This window comes from Chrysochloris asiatica, unplaced genomic scaffold (genome assembly GCF_000296735.1).
Source record: "Chrysochloris asiatica unplaced genomic scaffold, ChrAsi1.0 scaffold00018, whole genome shotgun sequence".
Lineage (NCBI taxonomy): Eukaryota > Metazoa > Chordata > Mammalia > Afrosoricida > Chrysochloridae > Chrysochloris > Chrysochloris asiatica.
This window is the reverse complement of record NW_006408536.1, coordinates 2652783-2676500: the sequence shown is the minus strand read 5'-3', so window position 1 is coordinate 2676500 and position 23718 is coordinate 2652783. Positions and strand designations below refer to the sequence as shown.

General features: G+C 36.8%; 1 protein-coding gene and 1 pseudogene across 1 annotated transcript in view; one reads left to right on the top strand and one right to left on the bottom strand.

Annotated features, from left to right (window-relative positions):
* Positions 1-23718, top strand: part of IL1RAPL1 (interleukin 1 receptor accessory protein-like 1) — a 1809453-nt gene that overhangs the window by 305240 nt on the left and 1480495 nt on the right. The gene's annotated exons all lie outside the window — the stretch shown is intronic.
* On the bottom strand, positions 699-1477 carry LOC102823649 (annotated as a pseudogene).

Below are 23718 nucleotides of genomic sequence, written 5' to 3'. Positions count from 1 at the left end.
ATTGTAATCACATCTGTCTGCATGGACTCCTAACCACTCCATCAGATTCCAGGGATTATAACGTGGACATTTTAGAGGGACATATTCATCCCTGAACTACATGCTATGGCTTCCAAAGATTTATCCCTGAAATCTCAACACAACATCAAGTCCAAAATGTCATCTTGTTATAATCCCCATGAGCTCAAAATTTTCCATCAGGCAAATACCCTAAATTAGATATGGACATGATCAGTTCTGGGGAAAAATTCCTCTTAGTATAGAATCCAGTGGAAACAGAAAAGAAGTTGCCTGTTCCTAAAAGGCAAGTATGAACAATAGTAGGATTGATATTGTTGTTAAGTGCCGTAGAATCAGTTTTGACTGGTGACTTTGAACTGTCAATCTTGCTGTTTCAACTGACCTTGCAATCCAGTGCGTTATTCTGTAACCACACAACCGCAGTCTTAGGATAGAGATATAACTATTCCTATTTATAAAGGGAGAAAATGGAAGGAAAAAAGGATTTGTTAGTCTCCAGAAAATTTTCAGGTCAAACTACATTAGGTTTCGGGGATTTGGAATCTTTGGTTCGTGGATCTGCTTTTGATCTGAATTCTTCATTCTTTGGAGTCATGGCTATGCCCATTGGAGACTCCTTTCTTTTTTGTGTGTGTTTAATATCTTTAATTATGCAAAGATTTGCTCATTTATATCATCTAAAGAACATTTTCCCCACTGCTCTGTTTGGCGGCCAGGATCTTTTCTCTGTGTTCAGCAATGGTGATACTTTTCCTCAGGGAAGAGAAATCCATGGTTTGTTGCCTTTGCCAATAATTAAAATGTTGGAAAGTCACGTGCCAAAGTTGTTGCCATTGGCAACTTTCACATACACTACATCAAAAGAGCAAGGATGTCAGTCTCTGCTGGTGATTTACACCAGTTCTTCCCAGGTTGGCACCTCCAGTCACCGCACAGATTACCAGTGCCAAGCTTGATGAAATCAGTAATCTTTCCAGTCTCCAAATCAATCTGAATGGTATCATTCACCTTGATGGTGGGATTAGGGTAGCACATGGTGACAGCATCACCAGATGGGGGATTCCTTTTGTGCCCAAAAAGGTCTTCCTTACTTGACACAACTTGTACTTCACCTCCTCAGGTGTAATATGATGAACAGCAAATTGACCATTGGTGTCATAGACCAGGCAGAATTTTTCTCCAGTTTTGTCAATGCTGATGACACCCATAAATCCATCAGGATGGGTTATAGCTGTTCAGACCTTTCCACCAATCTTAACGAACCACTGCATACAGATCTTTTTAACTTCATCTCCTGTCAGGGCACACTTAAGTTTGTTCCTTAAGAAACTGATCAGTGGGAGGCTTTCTCTCAGCTAGTGTGGACCACTGCATGTACGTGGAGTAAACACACCAGTCAGTTTGTCCAATGCTTTGTGGCAACCACACACTTAAGATGCTTCCTGGCATGAGCCATGGCTGCGCTTAGCAGGACCGAAGCATCTTTTCTTTTTTCCTGCTTGCAGTTGAGTAGTTCTATCAGCTTCTTTCCTGTCTGTCTAATTTTAGGAGTCTAGCAGCCTTCATTCATTTCATCTTATTATTGTTCCTTTCAAGCGAGGGCATCAGTGCTTCTTATGACATGCCTGCGCCCTTCTGCCAAACAAAAGAATGTCTCCTGTATAGTCTATGTGATTCATTCTATTAGGCAGTTTAGACCAGAGGGTTTTTGTTTGTTTGTTTCTGGATAATCAGACCTAACCTGTTGCCTTTGAGTTGATTCCAACTCCCTGCAACGTCATAGATTGTTTGATGATCATAGAGAGTGGTTGCTAGATCTTTCTTCGATGGCCCCACTGCCACTGGGTGGGTTCACACCACCAAACTTTCGTGTAATAGTTAAGTGGAAACTATTTCTAGAACCCATGGGTCTTTTCACGATTATCTCATCTTTATTTTGGGCTTTTGCTTTGACGACTGAGGTGATTCATGATTCTCACATATATTATCTCTTTAAAGACCCTCTGTGTGACTGTGAACAGTCCAAATATTTTTATCATTTTGAGTCACCAGCAAAAGGTTGTGTAGACATACCCGTGACTTTTTCTCCAGATCATGCTTTCCCGACAGTGCATCTCCTGATGTTAATGTCATTTATGATTTGATTATGCAGAGAATTACCCAAATAATAAATTCCTGGTTTTTCTTTACTAACAACAGTGTTCTTACCTTCTGACTTATAACGACCCTTTGTACAGAAGAATGAAACACTGCCTGATCCTGCTCCATTCTCCCAGTTGTTATGCTTGAGCCCATTGATGCTTTCACTGGGCCAATTCATATTGTTGGGGGTCTTCCACTTTTCTGCCAACCCTCCAGTTTACCAAGCATGAGGTCCTTTTCCAGAGACTGCTCCCTCTTTATAATATGTGTGAAGTATGAGAGACAAAGTTCACCATCCTTGGCTTCTAAGGAGTATTCTAATTGTCCTTCCAACACAGATTTGTTTGCTCTGACAGTCCAGGGCACGTTCAATGTTCTTCTCTAACACCACAACTCAAATGCATCAATTCTTCTTTGGTCTTCCTTATTCATTGTCCACTTTTCACATGCAATGAAGCTATTGGAAATACCATGGTTTGGGTAAGTCATACCTTAGTTCTGAAACTGACATCTTTGCTTTAGTACATTTTAAACAGGTCTTGTGTAGCAGATTTGCCTAGTGCAATTGTCATTTCATTTCTTGTCTGATTATTGTTTATTCCAATCAAAGTGAAGTCTTTGACAACTTCAATATTTTATACATTTATAATGATGTCATTTATTGATCCAGTGGTGTGGATTTTCATTATGTCTCCTTGTTATTGTTGTGAAGTGCCGTCGAGTGGGTTCCAACCCATAGCGACCCTGTATAGCATTTCCAAGGAGCAGCTTTTGAGCTTGAAACACCAACCTTGCAGTTTAAACGACTCTACAGTTTGACACCTTAGCACACAATGCCACACCAGGACTCATTTAATACGTAATTGCCATTTTCATTTTCTTTGTGTTACATACCTGTGTAGCATCTTATTGTATCCTACACAGGGCACATCTGGCCCAAAATTGTATCTTATAATTCACGGTACATGGAAAGTACCCAATAATAACATTACAGTGATCTCATTTGTTCATTACGTGCTATGGTGCTGCAATGATATCGTATGTCTGTTTAATGGTTCGACTGCCAGTAAACTAGTTCTAAATGACTGGCTCTCAAATTTCTTCTTTAGGAGACAGTTCCTGATCTTATAAAATGTCCTCTGTCACAGTTTCCTCAGTAGTGTGATATCCCAATAATAATTATATTTTACAGTTCAAGGGATCCTGAGCATTTTATACAACACAGCAACTGTTTACTTACTATTGATCACATCCTTTTTAATTGAGAAGCAGGGTGTCAAATATTGTGCAGTAGAGGGTTTATTCCACTAGGACTTAGTCACCTATTCAGCTGTAGAATGTTAGCTGTTAGCATGTTTCTGACAGTCTTGGGAGAAGAAAAACAGTATCTTAAGAAACACAAGATCCTAAAAACAAGTACTAAATCGCTTTTGTAAGGCTTATGAGAAGTTGATAAGATATTTCTTTAATAATGATTTTAATTGTTACGTGTATGGTAAAGGGAGGTAAATGTTTATATGCTGCATTTAGGAAGTTATTTCAGATGGCATTCTGTTCAGGCATTTTCATGGATAGAAAATTGCAAAATAACATGGGGATTTTAGAGCTTTCTTCCTAAAGATGGTTAATATCATGATGTCTTCATGATGCTTGCAGTATGAGTCCAAGGTAGAAGAAATTATCCTTGAATATATAGGCAGGTTTCGGCATACGCCATTTCTTGTGGCTTTGACAGATAGACAATTCAGTGTTTTCTTCAGAGTTCATAATTACCTAAGTTGTCATTTCCCTTTATTTTGTAAAGAAAAAAATATTTTTAATATGACAAATAAAAAACCTTTTACTTTCTACAATCAAGAGCAGAAATTATTTTTGCGTGCCATTTTATTTCAAAGTATAAACAGCATATTTAAGTCTCTGTAACATTTGAACATATACATAATACAGATTTTAATTAAATAAAGCTTTAGAGATTGAAATGTACTTTTGAGACAGATGCCCTGATTTCTGTCGTTTTTTTGGTTACACAAAAACTGCCTCAGTGACTCCAGGTGTCCTTCTGGAAAAGGTTCATCATGTTTTAAAACATGAAGTTACTAGGACAGAGTCAGAGTTATGACCATGATTTCATTGGCGGATATATCGGTGGGTGCTGGAAACCTTTCCTTAGTACTCTTTACTTCACATAGTGGGATTTTATTGTTGTTGTTGTCATTGTGCATGCTGTTAAGCTGGTTCTGACTCACAGTGACCCCGATAGGGTTTCTAAGGCTGGAAATCTTTCCAGGAACAGAAGGCCATGTCTTTTTCCTCCAGAGCAGCTCGTGGGCTCCAATTATACAAACCTTGAGGTTCCTAGTCCTGTGCTTATCTTATGGAGCCACTAGCCTATTGTAGATATGTATATTCTTGCCATATATGTAGTACAGACAAAGTCTCTTTCACATAGTGTTGGATCACTGGGGATCGGATGAGAAGGATTTGGGCTAGTTCACACACCTCAGTTCTTTGCACACTCAGGTGTTTTCCAGAGGTGGCAGCCCAATTATAAGAAGCAGGTCTGTGGTCTTAAATCTGCTGAGTATATGTTGGAGAGGAGCAGTGTGGATAATTAAATTGAATTTATTTGATTTTAGGCAGTTTCCATATTGGCTGGTAAAGTTGCTCTTTGTGCAAAATATGAAACTCACTAATTACAGCATTTTCTGAGCAAATTTTTTAATATGTGCCACATTTTCCTGCTCAGTAGAAATATATAGGAAGCACAAATAATTTATTAAATTAAATAGCCTCTACTTTCTTAATTTCCTATATATTTATATTATCTAGAAATCTAAATTCATCTAATTCTTAACCTAGGTTTATACACTAGAAGCGTAATTAAGAGTTACATATAGCAAAATGGGCTGACTTTTTCATTAATCTAATCATGAAGTCCTGGTGTGTCACAGTAAGATAAGCACTGGACTGCTAATCTCAAGGGCATTGGTTCCGAGGCACCTGCTGCTCATCATAAACCCTGTTCAGGGTAGCTGTGAGTTGGGAATGACTCAACAGCACTTAACAACAACAATGAAAAGTACACTAGACTAAGGGGAGTGTTCTCTCTACACAATATCCTAAAGAGGATTAACATAGATTTCTTAACATATTTATTGTGAAATAGAAAAAGTTTAATACTGACTCCATTAGCTTATTTTCTCATTCATATGAAAAACATGTAAATGTTTTAATCTTTTTTTTTTCTTTGTAAATTTAAGAGTTAAACTTTACTTTTAACCATAATGGCTTTAAAGAGCGTTTATATTTGTGGCAATTGTTTGTATAATTAATTGTCCCTCTCAGCAGTATCAAATGTTTTTTATTCATTTGTTGCTACTTATAGCCTAGATGAAGTTAGGAAAAGAATTAAGACATGGGTTGTTTTGCTATTATAAATATTGAATGTCATTATCATTTTTGTGTCCCTTATTTTCTGATTTTAATTGGAACTTTTTTCAAGAGTTATATGTTTTTGTGGTTTGAAACTTTTACCTATCTGTAAAATATGTTTTCCTTTTGAGAATCTGAGTCACACTGTTTTCTACAGTAGCAGTTTTATATCTGATGTATGCCTCTCTTTAATTAACACTGTAATTTTACCAAGTGCTTAACAGTTTCAGAAGTCCTGGTATGGCACTGTGGTTTAACACGCCAGGCTGTAAAGCCATGTGAACCGCAAGGTCAGTGGTTCAAGCTCATCAGCTTCTCCTTGGAAACTCTATACATGGTCACTGTGGTATGGAACAGACTTGTCGGCACTTAACAACAACAACAATTTCAGATGTTTGTAGGTGTCCACTAGTTTCTGGTTTCTTTTTTGGCTTGTAATTGCTCAGAAATTTAGTAATGCTAATCGTTTCGTTACTTTTTGAATTGTATCCTGATGTCGTTGCTCTAAATTCAGAGAGTGACTTTGAATTCATCACTGGAGATTGCCATGCAATGAGTTTATACTGAAAGTACAGTTGTCTGTACGTTTCTTGTTTTGCTTTCTTCATATATTTCACAGTAACATCACTCTGCTTCTTAAATCTTCCTGTCACTTTTAGAGATCATTATTTCGGCCTGTGTTTTCAAGCAACTGCAGCCCCTGATTTAGTTTTTGAAACACTCAGTCAAATTCTTTCATTGTAAGAACTTTGTCCACTTTTCGTCTCCGTCTTCCCAATTTGTCTTTCTTATTCAGCATTCCTTTCCTCTTCAAAATACAGTAAATTTTGATCTGTCAAATGCCCTTCCTCATGTTCTGTGTAAGAGCTAGTCTCCCTGGCAGACAATGAGTTCTAAATTCAGCTTTCTTATCATGTGGATGTTTTTTTCCACTGATCTCTTCCATCATATAGTCTGATGAAAATCTTTAAACATATTTACATAACTCAGCATTTCCCCCTATTTCTTCTCCATGAATCCCCTTCCTGGGGAGAATATCAAGAAAGTCTAATGCTTTTTCTTCACAAAATTTAGTGGAATTGACAAGGGCTTCATACAGTTGATCATTAAAATTAAGAAAAAGGAAAATATTCAACTTTGGTATAAAAAAATTATATCTTCAAATACTTAGTGTTAATATAGTAAATTATATTGGTACCAATAAATTTGAAAAATATAGATGAAATGTACCATAAAAATAATGAGTTATGAAAAAGTGGTTCAAAATGGAATGCACATTGATTTCTCATATAGCAACTAAATAAGCTAAATGTATATAGTACAGTTTCCTTAGAAAACACCGTTTGGCCCAGTTTGTGCTTGTAACTTCTCAGTTTTCTTATATATGAAACAAACAAAACATTTTATCTAATAGAAAGCCTTTCATGGGGTATAAAAAGAAAGAATAATTATCAACTTATTATAAGGACTACAAGAAACCCTGAAAAGGACATAATAAGAGAGTAAAAGTAAAACACATCGTTATTTATGAATAATAGCTGTATCTTAGGAAACAGAACTAAAATAATTTATATCATGATTAATTTGTGTTTGTTGAATATAAGACTAATTGTGTATTAGGCAGTTGAGTATTATAAGTACTGTACTTGTTAAAGGAAAAGAAATCCAATTTTATTAATTTGAGTAATGCAGTAAACTTGGATTAGAAGGACTCTAGACATCCCTACTAAACTTTATATTTCATTGTGAAAGGTTGAAAATATTCCCTAAATTTACTAATGAACAAAAATATTGAAATGAAAGACAATAGCAATGAAATCCAAGCTTCAAAATATTTAACAATAATTGTAACAGAAGCTTTGCCAGAACTTTAGAATAGAATATGGAGAAAATCAATATTCTATAACAAATTTTGGTAAACTTTTCTTACATTTATATGAAACACCATATGCCATGAACAATAATAATGTTTAATAATGAACAATATTATTAAAATGTATGAATATAGTAGCAGATAGACTTTAACAGCCTGATTTGGTGCTATAGGATAAGCACTAGACTGCTAACAGCAAGGTTGGCAGTTCAAGCTCACCAGCCACTCCTTGAAACCCTGTGAAGCAAACTGACTCGACGTCACTGAACAAACACCACAAGTATAACATATAGTACTTTTATATAGCTTGTGATTTTTCAGAGAGAGTAAAATGGGTCAATTCTGTAGAATAGAAAATGAAAGCATTTATAGGAACATGACTTATGAAAGAATGGGCATTATAGATAAATGAAACTCAACAAAATTTGTTAAATGGTATTAGTACAATAGGTGGAGTCTGGATCATGAGGTTGGTTTGAATCACAAAGTAGGCGGTTCAAACTTATGAGCTGCTTCTCAGAAATAATTTGGAAGTGACTCAAAGGCACTTAACAACAGCAAGAAAGAAGACTAGGTAGCGTGTGTGGGAAGTATAAAATGATCGGTTACCGTATCACCACATCCCAAATCAATTCTGGATTTAAATGGAAAAGGAAGCACTCTAAAATATTTTGATACGAGAAAAAAGTAGGTTAACATTTTAACAGCATCCTGGTGTGGCTCTGTGGGTTAATGCGCCAGACTGCAAAGCCATTTGAACTGCAAGGTCGGCGGTTCAAGTTCACCAGCTGCTTCTCGGAAACATACTGGGTCGCTATGGGTCGGATCCAACTCGATGGGAATTAACAACTTAGGTAAAGGAGTCCCGGTGTGGCGCTGTGGGTTAATGCACAAAGCCATGTTAACTGCAAGGTCAGCGGTCCTCGGGAAGCCCTATACAGGATCGTTATATGTCGGAACCGACTTGACAACACTTAACATGAATAACAACAATGTAGGAAAAGTTATCTTAAAACAGTAATAGCACTAACCATAAAGTAAAACAATATTAAATCATAAGATTCTCTTCAAAAGACATAAGTGAAAAGATATCTTTTGAGCAAAGAAATAACTGAAGACTGCTAGAAGATGAAAATGGAAGATTGCTGTTTTGCCATGGAGCAATGAAACGCTGCACAGAAGACATTGGACTGGCAAATAAACATACATAGAAGGGTCCAACCTCGTTAGTTGTCAGGGAACTAAACTAGTAACAGAATGGCATGTGATTTAAACCATTTGCCAAGAATATGAAATATAGTAAGTTCGGGTGAGGCTGTGGAAGAACTCTAATTCCTATATATAGAGAGAGTTAAGTTGTGTGTGCCTATTATGAAAAACAAATTGGCATTATCTTTGAATTTTAATAAATTAATATGTCGTGAATAAATGAGTATAGTGCCATTCTTATAATTACTCTAATTAAAGTATCTTTTAGAATAAATAATTCAAGTATGGTATATTCATATAATGGAATACACCACAACAGTGAAATAAATGAATAAATAATGCCTGCTTCTGGCTTGTTGCTATATGATAAGCCCTGGACTCTGAACCAGGAAGCCCTCTGTGGAAACCCTCCATGTGGTCATCAGAATCCATGTACAAGTTCATTATGAGTCAGAATCAACTTAAAGGCACTTAACAACAACAACAACAACCATAGGTTACACACAAATAATCCACATTATATGGTTGTTTTTTTTTTTTTCTCCTGCCAACTTTGTCCTCCCTCCTAGGTATTTTCAGAAGCATTTTTTTTTTTTTTAAAAACAGTTTGGCAAGAAAACTGTAACATCTATGTTATTAGTGTAAAAGTGTAGTGTAAATGATTTAACATTGACAAATATTATGGATGACATACTAATAGCAAAAACAAAAAATTCCAACAAACACACCCAAATAGAAACTGAAAAAGAGTCATGCGATGTCCTTTATGCTGAACATGACTCCATGCTGCAAATAACACCTCCTCTGAAGAGAGAGTAATAATGCTATTGGCTCCAGATGGTAAAAGGAGCTTTAAAGATACAACTTATTTTGTTTTCTAAGGTGATTGATAGATACCCTAGTTTTTTTGCTTTTAACATTGTTGTTGTTGTTATGTGCCTTTGAGTTGGTTTCGACTCATAGCAACAATGCAGAGGGTTTTTGAGTGAGATTGAACTGCTAACCTTCTGTTTAGCTGTCTTACTCAGTATTTACTATGAAAAATTTTACTTGTATAACTGATCAAAATGGTAATTTCTGCTACTCCTTTAAAGACAAAAAGTAGTATAATTATCTGTATGACGATGTTTACATTGTTGATATTAAACGTAAACATTTTGGAATAAGTTATTTTGTTGAAGATAAAGTATATTTTATGACTCAGCAATTAAAATTATAATCCTTTGTATTTGAGTCATAATATAAATAATTTTAAGGAAAAAAAAAAGACAGCCTAGTATAATTTTTGTGTGTGTCATAATAAAATGTATTCATTTAAATTATATTATTTTTAAAAGAGGGTCCTGGTGTATCACTTTAGGATAAGCACCAGACTGATAAGGATGAGGTTGAAATTTCAAACTTACCTGCCCCTCCTTGGAAACCCTATACTGTATCACTATGTGTCAGAATTGACTGAAGGGTACTTACCAACAACAACCTTTGGGAAAGTGAAATTTCCCATGTCCAGACACCATGTTTGTGGGTTTGATTTTTATTTTGTGTTGTTTTTAATAACAACTGCATGAAAAGCAAATAAATACCTAGGAGTGGAAGTTTATGCTTAGTCTCTATCGTTAACATTTTGAGGAACTGAATAAAAAAGATTTTTCTAAAGCAGCCACATCATTTTTTTAATTGACTAACACATGGAGGTTCCAATTTCTTCTATCCTTCCGAACAATTGACATTATTTCAGCCTTGTTTGTGCTTATGAAGTGGTACCTCACTGAGGTTTTGATTTGCATTTCCTTCATGAGTCATGAGGTTAAACATCTTTTCGTATGCTTTTAGACCATTTGTATATTTACTTTGGACAAATAACTATGTTTATTGAGAATTTAGATTTTTAAGCTGGGGAAATTCCTGTTCTAATTCTTTACTCTTTAATTGTGTTTGCTATTTTAGTGCTGAATTGGACGTATTCTTTATAGAGTCTAGGTTTTATTGTTAAATTCTGTCGAATCACTTCTGACTCAGCAAACCTATGTAGGTTTTTTGAGGCTGTATATACTTTCTGGAGCAGAACGTGTTCTTTTTCTCCAGTGGAGTGACAGGTGGGCTTGAACCACTGATCTTGTGGTTCAGCGTCCAGTGGTGATCCTACAAAGCCACCGCACTCCCATATTCTGGATGTTGTTATTGTTAAGTGTGCTGTCAAGTCAATTTTGACCAATAGTTACCCTATATATGGTTTCCAAGAAGTGGCTGCTGGGTTTGAACTGCCCATCTTCCATTTCAAACTATTCTTGTATTCCATCAGATTATCCTGCAATGTGATAGAAGTTTTTATTAGAAATATATTTTGCAAATATTTTCCCCCAGTCTACAGGTTGCCTTTTCATGTTGTAGGTTGTATCCTTTGAAGCACAAAAGATTTTTATTTTGGTGATGTGTAAAATATTTCAATTTTGTTACTTGTGCTTTTGATTTAGTGCTTTGAAGGGGTTTTTTTTTTTTGTTGTTGTTGTTGTTGTTTTTCGGTTCAGTTATGGTGAACAAAGCTAAACCGGAATAGACCTGCATTAAGAAAAAATATGGGTGAACCAGCATAATAAACAGTATGGGGGAAAAATACTGATCAGTGATTTAATAGAAATGTAATGTCTTAGGAAACAAGGGCTGTATGCATATTGCTTAGCAAACAAATCTCTTAACCAGCAGATTCTGAAACCACAGCACACCACTCAAAGATGGCTGCCTACTGTGTTGCTTTGAATATGTCTCCCTCTCTACAATCCTGGCAAAAACCTAGTCTCCTCAATCAGACTCTTCCTCAGTTCTCATCCTGGGACTTCAATGTGTAATTTTTTCCATCCCCATTATTGTTCCTTTTCACCCATATTTTAAAAATTCCTATCTGTTCTGATTTAGCTTTGTTGGTATAAGTGAACCAATAGGAACCCTGTTTTGATGTCGTATGCAAGAATCATTGCTTAATCTAAGTTCTTAATTCTGCAATTATGGAAATACATCACATTAGAATATTTTGCTTTCATTTTTATATACAATTGTTTTTACATTTTTTTTCACTTTATAAGTGATATTTTTAAATCCAACTTATGTGTAGTGGGTTATTTTTTGTACTGCTAACCATCATGTGAGTAGTCAGAATCTACCAGTTGTTCTGAGAGAGAAAGATATGGTAGATTCTGCTCCTGCAAAGAACACAGAGTTGGAAACGCTATATAGAATTGGTATGAAGGGCAACACATAAGAACACATAAGATTATCAGCAACAACAATGAATGCTTTCTGTGGTTGAAAGATGATTCTAGTACTTTAGTGTATATTTCAAATAGTTTTATATAAAAAGTTCAGTACTAAATTATTTGAAAAACTTCACTTGATTATTGTTTTTTTCTTCTCAATACTTTTTGACATAAAGATTTGCAATTCTCATATAGTGAGGAGAATCCTGTTAAGATAATTATTCATTCAGTCATGAAAATGTTTTTTTCCAAAATTAAACATCTGTTGTCATTCAATGAAAAATAAGCTAGAAATAAAAGATCTGTAAAATCCTTCCAAACTTATCTGAACTTGAGAAAAGTCAAGTCTAAATCAGTAAATATTTAGAAAAGTACAGAATTTTATGATAGTAAGCTGAAATAATTTACTTTTATTCAGAAAATAAATAACCTGACTTAGTTGGTATAATCTTATTTAGACAATTAAAACAGTGATTTATTATTTCATTCTTATATTAAAAATAATTTCCATCATATGCCTTTAAACCAATAGTTGTTGTTAAGTGCCATCGAGTCGGATCCGACCCATAGTGACTCTATACAGGGTTTCCGAGGAGTTTGAATTGCCGACCTTGCAGTTCAAAGGGCTTTGCAGTCTGGCGAATTAACCCACAGCGCCACACCAGAACTCCTTAGTTCAGTTGAATTTTAGCTAGGTATATTTACCATATAGCATGATGTCATTGAGCTTCTTTATAACACCGACAACCCTTTCAAATATGTATTTACTGGTTTTATTGAATTCTATGGAGTTCACATACAATTACAATATAATATGTGATAGCAGGTATGAATGGAAAACAATGGGCTTTTTGCCTTGATATTTTGTGTGTGCATCTGATAATAGAGAGATTGTCCTTATTTAAAATCTGTTTATTCCCTTTACATAACATTGCAGGCTGTAGGAACCTTTTGATTCAGTGGTAGGATTCTTGCTTTTCATTTGTGATATATCTGAGTTTGATTCTTTACCAGTGAACCTCAAGTTTAGTCACTATTCGTATGTCATTAGAAATTTGACTCCTGAATAACAATGTGTAGGAATGTGTAGGAAGAAAGGTCTGATTATATATTTCCAAAAGTCAATGAATGAAAATTCTGTGGATCACAATGGCTGTCCATTTTTCTTAGTGTATGTTGCAGGGTAGTTAAACATCTTGGGTGATAATACTTTACGGCAATGTGTACAACAAGAGCGAGGTTAGCAGAAGAAAGATGAAGGTATCAGAAGACACAGGGAGGAATGCAAAACTTGAAGTGAATTGAGGCAAATACTGTTAGCTGATGGTACATGGGATGATTGTAATCATTTTAATTAAATGAAAAATATGATTGATTCAATGCAAAACTGTTTCTATGCTCTGTAAGTCTTCACTCAATTTACAATAAAATTTAAATGAAAATAACACTGTTTTTTTTTTTATATTTAAGTAAAATCTCTTATGAAATGTGTATATGAAGTGTTTTGTTTTTTTTTTTCCTCTTAAATCACATACATATATGTAACTGACATTCAAATTAAGGCATTTTATTTGCATCCTTCGACATCATTCCCCCTTGTCTCTTCCAGCCAAATTGTATACTATCTTCTAATTCCTATTCTCACCAGTTAATTTTAGTGATCTTGAATTTAATGTAAATAGAATGATATAGTGCATCATCTTTTGTCTGGCTTCTTTAGTTGAATGTAAAATGTTCTTGAAATACATTGATAGTATTTTACATGTCAGTACTTCATTTTAGTTTTTCTCATTATTGAGTTTTTCCACATAATTTCTCTTGGAATGGAAATTTTAGGGTTTGAAGTTTGGGTCTATATGATGAAAACTTTGACCTAACTCTTAAACGAGATATGAAATGGGAGCAGGAGATATACTTTAAGTGTTGTAGAAAGTTAAAAAAAAATGTATAAGTTTGTGTTCACCCAAGTACACATATGAGGGGACTTCCAAAGTTCATGGAAGAATTTTATTATTTTTTTCATTTTAGTTTTCACAGCCTTTTTGAATTTCTTACCGATATTGTGGGCTGGGTTGTTGATCCCGGCAATCAAGTAAATATCATAGTAAAGCAACTTACTTGAATTTTGGGACCTGTTGTGGCCCTGTAGATAATTAATAAACTGCTAATCTGAAGGTTTGAGATTCAAATCCACCAGCCACTCCTTGGGAACCCTAAAGAGGGTTGCATTGAGTCGGAATCCACTCAAAGGTTTTTAACAAGTGCGTTTAAAGTAATGTTTACACTATGCTATACTCAAACAATGTTGTTGTTAGGTGTCACCAAGTCAGTACCTACTCATAGCGACCCTATGCAGAACAGAACGAAACACTGCCCGGTCCTGGGCCAACCTCACAATTGTCGCCACACTTGATCCCATTGATGCTGCCACATTACCAATCCATCTCGCTGGGGGTCTTCCTCTTTTTCTCTGACCCTCCACCTTACTAAATATGATATCCTTCTCCAGGGACTGGTCAAAAAATACACATCTGCTCATTAACACATCTCTTGACAGCCTTTGTCTTGATAGACCTTTGTCTTGTATATGTCTCTAAGGGAGTAGTGACTGCCACACACTGCATTCTTCCATTGTACCCCTGCTAATCTTCAGGTAGATGGTCTCCATTGTAGCAGACAGGTGCACTCGTGCTCAGGTGCATCCCAAGTGCTGTGGGATAATGCGCTGGACTGGAAGGTCGGTTTGAACCAAATATCAGTGGTTCTAACTCACCAAGCTGCTCCTTGTAAACCTTATAAAGGGTTGCTATGAGTTGGCATCATCTCACCAGCCCTTAACAACAACAACAACAACAACATTAGGAGGCAAGAACTAGAACTGAAATCCTCACTTGGCCACTCATCAGGGGTTTCTTAGTTATCTAGTCCTGCTATGGCAAAGGGCTTAAAACTTATATTGAATTTTTTGTATACATTGAAATATGTGAGTATTATAAGGGCATACAGAATTTAATCTGCTTGACTTTAAAATGATTCACATACACTGAAGCGTGGGGACAAGACTGTCTCTTGAAAATCACTGGGCACCATTTTTCCAACAGCATGTGCTCAGTTTGTGGCTGTCTCACATTTTGGTGTTTTTCACAATATTTCAGACTTTTTCATAATGCTTTTGCACACATAATAGAATGTAGAATAATGTAAGTATTACTTTTATATGCCCTGGGAAGCCAAAAATTGGTGTGAGTTGCTTTACTGATACTTGCTCCATTGCTGTGGTCTGGAATCCAGCCCACAATATCTCTGAAATATTCCTTTATGTGAAAATCTGTATTTCTGTCGTCTCCTGTGAAATCATATCCAAAAGCCCTGCTTATTGTAGTGGTCTGGCATTGACCCTCACTTAGTTCCTTCGGACTGCAGCCAATCTTCAGGGCTTATTTATGTCATCTTGTTGAGGGGCATCTGAGTTTGTGAATGTTCACATTGCCTTTTTGAGGAAATGGCTTTTAAACGTTCCTTTGAAGAATTTCAGCAGAATGTTACAGATTCAATGAGGTAATAACACAAGTCAAGCAAAGTAGGGGGAGGTAAAAGTAAGAATAGGAATGAACTGGCCGTAAGCTAGAGTCCTTGTGTGGCGCTTTAGGATAAGCACTGGACTGGTAACCACAAGGTCGGTGGCTCAAATCCTCCAGCCGCTCCTCAGAAACCCTCTACAGTATCATTATGAGTGGAAACGGACTTGACAACAACAGTCCTCTCTGGTTAAGCACTCGAGTGCTGACTCAAAGAAAGGTGGCCAGATGGAACTGCTACTCCTCGGGACAAAGATGTGACAGTCTGCTTCCATAAACCTCCACAGCCTTGAAACCCCGTGGGACCCTTCTACTGTGTCCTGTACAGTCACTCTCCGTCAGAATTGACTTGAGAACAATGAGTTGCTTTTGATTTTTGCCACCTGTTGTGTCCCCAAACCATCAATGCGTGTGTGTGTGGAGCCGTGATGTGCCAGACTCTGAGGTCTGCCTTCATATTTTAGGACATTTTGTGGCTTGAAATATTTTATAAGGCAATGGCAGTATCTGAGCTTTCATTTTTTCACAGGCAAATGTAGCCTAAACATTTACTGATTTCAGATAGTCCCATTTTACTGCGATTATTTTAAGTGAATGTAAAAGCAGAACTACATCAAATTTTAGTTTTTGTAGCTCAAGAGAAATTGAATACCAGTAATTATCTATAGTTTGGCCATAGAAGTTTTTGCTACATAGTACTTTAGAGAGATCACTTAGTTAATGTCATTTACATTCTAAAGTGGTTAAAATTTATTTTCTGAACCAGAACAAAGAAACCAATATAAATACATGTTTTAATACCCCCACAGTCTTTTTCTTTAGCTCTTATTTAAAACTCTAAAACATGCTCTTATATTTATTTCTTGAAATGTTGAATTTACATAATATTCATTAGGATATTTATTAAGTATATTGAGGTGATGTTTCAGTATGTTAGAATAAAAGCATTGCAGTTATATAAACAAGTCATAAAGTCATCTAAAAATAGAAGATCCTCTTCCAAATGTTGATGCGTATAAGACAAAAGTATGTGGATGAACATACGTAAGCTGCAGAGAGCTTTTCTTGTAGTAGGCATTTAGCTGTCTTGCAACTGTTAATCAGTGCAGGCCTTAAAACAGCTGCTATCAGATTAATTAGAGGGAATCCAGGAAATAATTCAACTGAATCTAGCATTCATGTAAGTGTGTTGAAGGCAATTAAGAGTAACTATAGTCATTACTGAGACTTCCAGGAAGTATGCCAAAGGGCTAGAAAGTCATAAAAATGCCTTTTGTTTCCCAGTTATTAAATATAAACAGGTAGGTGTCACTAAAGTCTATTTAAGCAACGTCCTACCTCATGTACGTCTGTGGGCCCATACGGTGCCTTTTTGCTTGGTTTTCTTTCTTTTTATCTTGTTTTTTTTAAGGGAAAGTAGTTCTCCTTTTGTTTATTTCTTCACCCTAATAGTTTTTAAGATCTCACCCCCCCCACCCCCAGTGAATGAACACTTGGGCTCCAGGGATTGTTCCATTCCTCAAACACCTCCTGGTTCTCCCCTCCTGCTGGCTTCATTTACCCTCCTGGCAGCCAGCCTTGTAGTCTTTCATTCCCCTTGCCGTGCTCCTCTGCTCTTGCCTTGGGTCTTGGCATCACCAAGCTGGCTTGAGCAATGGAGGGCTCCTGACTCCAGGTAGAGCAATCATGGTTGCCTGTGATGAAGTAGCCACAAGAACTGGACGGAGGCAACCAGGGTCATTACCTGCAGCCACATTTGGCAAAAGTCACCTGGAATCCCTTCAGGAACCTCTCCATATTCTCCATGAGTTTGCCACCATGTCCGATTTGTGCAAAGTACACACTGAGCTGCCGGGTCCAACCACACACCCAGCAATACCACCCTTCTGCATTCAGTGGATACAGCTTACAGGCTTCGTCTGATAAGCCTTCATAACTTTGCGATAAAATAGGCTTCATGGGGATTGTACAGGTATTGCCTGTATATAAAATGGTGTTCACACAATGTTTAAATCATATAATGCCCCGTTTCACAGATTGTATAGTGGATGTTAAGAGATATATTGTTTTTGTTGTTGTTTCGTGCCCTCGAGTCGGTTCCTACCCATAGCGACCCTGTATAGGGTTTCCGATGAGAAGCTGGTGAGTTTGAACCGCCAACCTTGAAGTTCAAACAGCTTTGCAGTCTGTCGCATTAACCCACAGTGCTACACCAGGGATCCTTAGAGATATATAAGTGTACATATATGTTAGTCTTGGTGTCGCACTGAGTGATAAATACGGGACTGCTGACTTCCAGGTTGGTAGTTCAAAGTCAGCAGCCATTCCTCAGAAACCCTATGCAGAGACAACTATCAATTGGTACCCAGTGTATGGCCCATAACAACCATATGCACAAATATACACATCTTTATACATATATAGGGTCGCTATGGGTCAGAATTGACTTGACAGCACTTAACAACATATACATAGATGGGGTCTCGGTATGGTGCTGTAATCTAATGTGCTGAACTGCAAGGCCGGTTTAAACCACAAGGTCCGTGGTTCAAGGTCATCACCTGCTCCTCGGAAACCCTGTACTCGGTTACTTTGAGTTGGAACCGACACCTCGGGTCGGTGCCGAGTCTTTTTCAGCTCATACTCATAGTGACTTTGTTTAGAGTTTCCAAGGAGAAGTCAGTGGGTTTGAACCACAGACTTTTCACTTCAAACCCACCTTGTTATCCACTACTTAGCCTCCTGCGTCACATAGCGACCCAGTGGGTTTGAACTGCCGATTTTGTGCTAAGCAGTCCAGTGCTTATCCTGCAGTTCCACTGCAGGATTCTCTCTATATATGTTGTTGTTGTTAATACCAACTCAGTGATCCTGTGTAGGGTTTCCCAGGAGCAGCTGGTAGGCTTCAACCATCAACCTTTCAGTTAGCAGTACAGTGCTTATCCTATAGTGCCACACCATGACTTCAAGTTGTTGTTGTTAGTGCTGATGAGGCTGTTCCAACCCATAGTGAGCCAGTATAGGATTTCTGATGAGCAGCTGCTTAGCTTGATATGCCGACCGTTAGGTTCCAGTCCAATGCATTAACCACAGTGCCCACCAGGACTCCAGGACTCTCTCTCTCTCTCTCTCATATATATATACACACACACTCACACACACATACACACACAGAAGGGCATTTACACACACACACACACACACAAATACTGCAAATACTATATGTATATAATGCAAATACAAATATACAAACACAGTAAATAATAGACATTAAATAGCGAGAAAATTAATGTGCTTGATGTCTAACAAAATCCTCTGTTGCAGAGTCAATTGTGAACTCATAGCAACCCTATTGGGTTTGCAAAGCTATAACTCTCTACAGAAGCAGACGCTCATATGTGTTTTTCTGTGGAGTTGCTGGGCTGAATGGTTTGGACTGCTGTCTTTTTCATTAGCCATTGAATACTTTAACCACCCTGCCACCAGGGCTCTTTATGATTGAATAAGGGGGTATTACATTTGTCTTTTAAGGAGCTCTGGTAGCATAGTGGCTTCAAATTGGGCTGCTAACCTCAAGGTCGGCAGTTCAAAACTACCAGCGGTTCCGCGGGAGAAAGATGAGGTGGTCTGCTCCCGTAAAGATTTATAGCCTCAGAAACCCTTTGTAGGGTCACTATGAGTCGGAACCGACTCCATGGAACTTTACAACAACAACGAAACATTTGTCTTTTTAGAAGTTGTTGAGATAAGGGAAAATATTTCAGTTAAACTGGCTTAGAAGAATAATTTATTTGATGTTGCTCTAGAAACTTTTGCAGTGCGGTAGATAAAATTATGTTTCGTTCTTCCGTTATTCGTTTTCATAGCTAACTGAAGGTTTAAAATAAAGGAAGTTGATATTTAACTAAATTCACACATCTGTAGTTACTTAATAACCTTTTCTAAGGAGATATTTTAGGAGCTCTGGTAGCATAGTGGTTACGAATTGGGCTACTAACCTCAGGGTCAGCAGTTCGAAACTACCAGCTGTTCCATGGGAGAAAGATGAGGCTTTCTGCTCCCATAAAGATTTACAGCCTCTGGAACCCTCTATAGATTTGCTATGAGTCGGAACCCACTCCTCGGCACATAGTAACAACAACAATAGCAATAAGGAGATATTTAAATCCTTCAAAAATTCTCTACTTATCCATGTAACAAGTCCTTAATACCTAGCCATTATCATCATCATCATCATCATCATCATCATCATCATCATCATCATTAATTATCATTATTATCAAAGCTTATAGTGTGTTTGCTTGCATTTTATATTATTTTCATATTGTTTACATCTGTAGATTATTTAACTGATAGATTTCATATTGTTCCACGTTTAGCAATGGAGAAACTTTGGTAGTAAATGATGCAATAAGTAAAACGTGAACAATTCTTGTTTAACAAGATAGTAAGATGAATCCGGTGTATTTAATTTATTTATGAGAATGGAAATTTGTTCCATCTTACCATGTAACAATACAGTCCTTAAGACCTGTTTTCATGTCTCTGATTCAGTCTGAGTTGGGAAGAGAAGACTGGCATTCTTGAATTTTGAATCCCTAGTTATGTTTTTTAAAAGAATTATGACGTGGGAATTAAGGGGAATGTCTTTTCTATAGTTCTGTAAGGAAACTTTGAAACGTTTTCCAGTTATGGTGAGCTCTGTTTTATAGAAAATATAAAGCAGTTCAGAACAACTTTAAGGACTGATCTTAGCGTCACAGGTGGAAGAGGAAATGTGAAGGGATTTAAAAAAATTGGTGAAAAACTTCCTTTATCCGTTAATGGATTATTTGAACTATTTGAAGTCCCCTTGGACTCTTCCTATGTTTTCCTGACTCACTTTTCCTAAGTGTTAAGGCAGTCGCATGGCAGATTTCAGGGAGGCTGGGGAGGTCCGCGGGATCATTTGGCACTGTTCTCTCTCCGAGTGCAACTACAATTTCTGAGACACTCCAGGCAGAACTTTCAGTTTCCCATGCATTTGATGGACAGATCTTTGATTTACTAAGAATCGGTCTCATCATAATCTAATATTTCCTTTTTATTTCTGCTTTCTAGCCTATCATCTCCCTCACCCATGTACCAACAACACAAACCACCTCCTTCTTGGCGGTTTCATCTCTTGTAAGGTGACCTAGAGTGAATGCTGACTCTCGTCAATGCTATGCACAAGCAAAGAAAATACTGCCTGCTGATGCTCCAGCCTCACAATTGTTTGGATTCATCTCTTTGTTGCAGCCTGCATGGCAGTTTAACTCATTGGCGTCTTCCTCTTTTTTGCTGTCCTTCTCTACTCATTTTAAGTCGTATCTTATTTTGTTGTTAGGTGCCATCATATATGTAGCGACCCATAGCTACCCTACGTACAACAGAATGAAACACTGCCCAATCCTGGGCCAACCTCACAATTGTTGCCACACTTGAGCCCACTGATGCTGCCACTTTGCCAATCCATTCGCTGGGGGTCTTCCTCTTTTTGTCTGACTCTGCACTTTACCAAACATGATATCCTTCTGCAGTGACTTTTCCCTCCTGAGAGCCTTTTCATTCATTCTATAACCTGAATTCTGAAATGCCAGAAGCATCTTTTTTAGTTCAGTAAACTGATATCTTCGATGGTAGCGTAGTGGTTACGAATCGGGCTGTGAACCACAAGGCCAGCGGTTTGAAACTACCAGCTGTTCCGCGGGAGAAAGATGAGGCTTTCTGCTCCCATAAATATTTACAGCCTCGGAAACCCTGTACAGGGTCGCTATGAGTTGGAACCGACTCCACGACACATAACAACAACAACAAAAACTGGTATCAGGCATTGAAACCTTGATTATTTATCACCTGAAGATGATTTATGGATATAGAATTCTAAAACAGTACAAACATTGAAAGTAAACTAATACAGGCTCAAATTTGACAAAATATAGATATTTTTGAGTTAAAATCGTATTATATTAACAAGGCAATCAAAAAAATGGTATAGAGTTTCTCTGTGCCCTTCACCCTCTTGGTCTATGTGCCTCTTGGTCTATGTACAGGTTCCTTATGAGTATAACCAAGTTTTCTCGAATACCCATTCTTTGCAACATTATCCATAGTTTTCCATGGAACACACAGTCAAAAGCCTTTGCATAATAAATAAAACACATGTAAACCTCTTTCTAAGGAGCTCTGGTAGCGTAGTGGTTACGAATCGGGCTGCGAACCTTAAGGTCAGCGGTTCGAAACTACCAGCCGCTCCGCGGGAGAAAGATGAGGCTTTCTACTCCCATAAAGATTTACACCCTCGGAAACCCTGTACAGGGTCGCTATGGGTCGGACCCGACTCGATGGCACTTAACAACAACAACAACAACAAACCTCTTTCTAATATGGTCTGCTTTCAGCCAAGATCCATTTGATGTCAGCAGTGATATCCCTAGTTGCGTGTCCTCTTCTGAATCCGGGTTCAATTTGTGGCAGTTCCATGTTGATGTGCTGTTTAAACCAGTTTTGAATTCTCTTCAGCAACATTTTCCTTGCATGTGATATTAATGATACTGTTTGACGATTTCCACATTCCTTTGAGTCACCTGTATTTTGAATCGGCACATATATGTATCTCTTCCAATCAGATGTCCAGTATCTGTCTTCCAAATATCTTGGCATAAATGATTAAATGCTTCCAATGCAGCATCAGTCTGTTTAAAGATTACAATTTGTATTCTGTCAATGCCTTAAACCTTGCTTTCCCTCCCCCAATGCCTTAATTGCTGCTTCAGTACTATCAGTTATTGATCATATGGTGCCTCTTGAAATGGTTATACATGAACCATTTCTTTTTATTATAGTGACTCTGTGTTCCTTTTCCATTTTCTTTTGATGGTTTTTGCATCATTCAAGCTGAAGCTTGATATTTTTCCCCCTACATTTCTTTCTGGTTTAAAAATGCTGATTGTTTTCTTCCCTTTTGGTTTTCTAGCTCAAGGTCTTTGCACATTTTATTATAATGTTCTTCTGTGTTTTCGCAAGCGTCCTTCTGAAATTTTTTGTTCTACTCTTTTCCTTCCTCATTTCTTGCATTAGCTTTTCTATGCTCAAGAGCAAGGTTCAGAGTCTTTTCTGACAGTAATTTTCATCTTTTCATTCTTTTCTGTTGTTTTTTTAATAACCTATTATTGCTTTCTTCCTGTATGAGGTTCTTGATGTCATCCACAACTCTTCAGGTCTTCTTTCAGTATTGTCTAATATATCAAATATGTTCTTTTTCACAATACAGTTTCAGAACCTAATTTATTTTAAAATATGTAATTTATGGTTGTTTTGTATAATTCTCTAGTTTCTGAATAGATTTACTTCAAAGGAACATTACATACTCTATATTCAGACTTAAATGTGAGCAGAAAACTTTGTAAGAAAATTTTATATAATCTTAACAATAGCATCCGTTTCAATCAAACTGGCTATTTGAATATATTATCTTTACCTTTATGGAAAACTATATATCTTTTTTAAATATGTTTTTCAATTTTTATTACAATAAAGTATATTATCTTGATATTCTACAAGAAGATTCATGCAAATTTATTTTGTTCAACACAAAGCTTGTATCACCTGGAGATTAAGAACTTCTTCTAACTACTACACAATAATGCATAATTTAACAGATTGATTTATAGAAGAAATATGCACCTCATAAACTAAATTAATCATCAAGAGTTACTTACTGTACATGTTAAATTAGAAAGCATACTGGCACATTTTATAGGTAATAGCCAAATCTTTTTAGTGCACAACTAAAGTTAGTAGAAAGCAAAATAGAAAAAAGAGAAATGATGGTTTTTCACTTTGTGAAATAGTATTAAGAATATTTGGCCTAAAGTGGATTTCTAAACAGAAAAAAGGTGTCCTGGTCTTGCACTGTAACATATGCATTGGAATGTTAACCAAAAAGTAAGCGCTTCAAACCCACCATTTCCTAGTTGGAAATACTGTACTGGGTCTCTTTGAGTCAGAAACACCTTGATTGCACCTAACAACAACAATATATGTGTGTGTATGTTGTTAAGTACTGTGGAGTCAGTTCTGACTCATAGTAACCCTGCACAGGGTTTCCGAGACTGCAAATCTTAACAGGAGTAGAAAGCCTCATCTTTCTCCCACGGAATAGCTGGTAGTTTTGAACTGCTGACCTTGA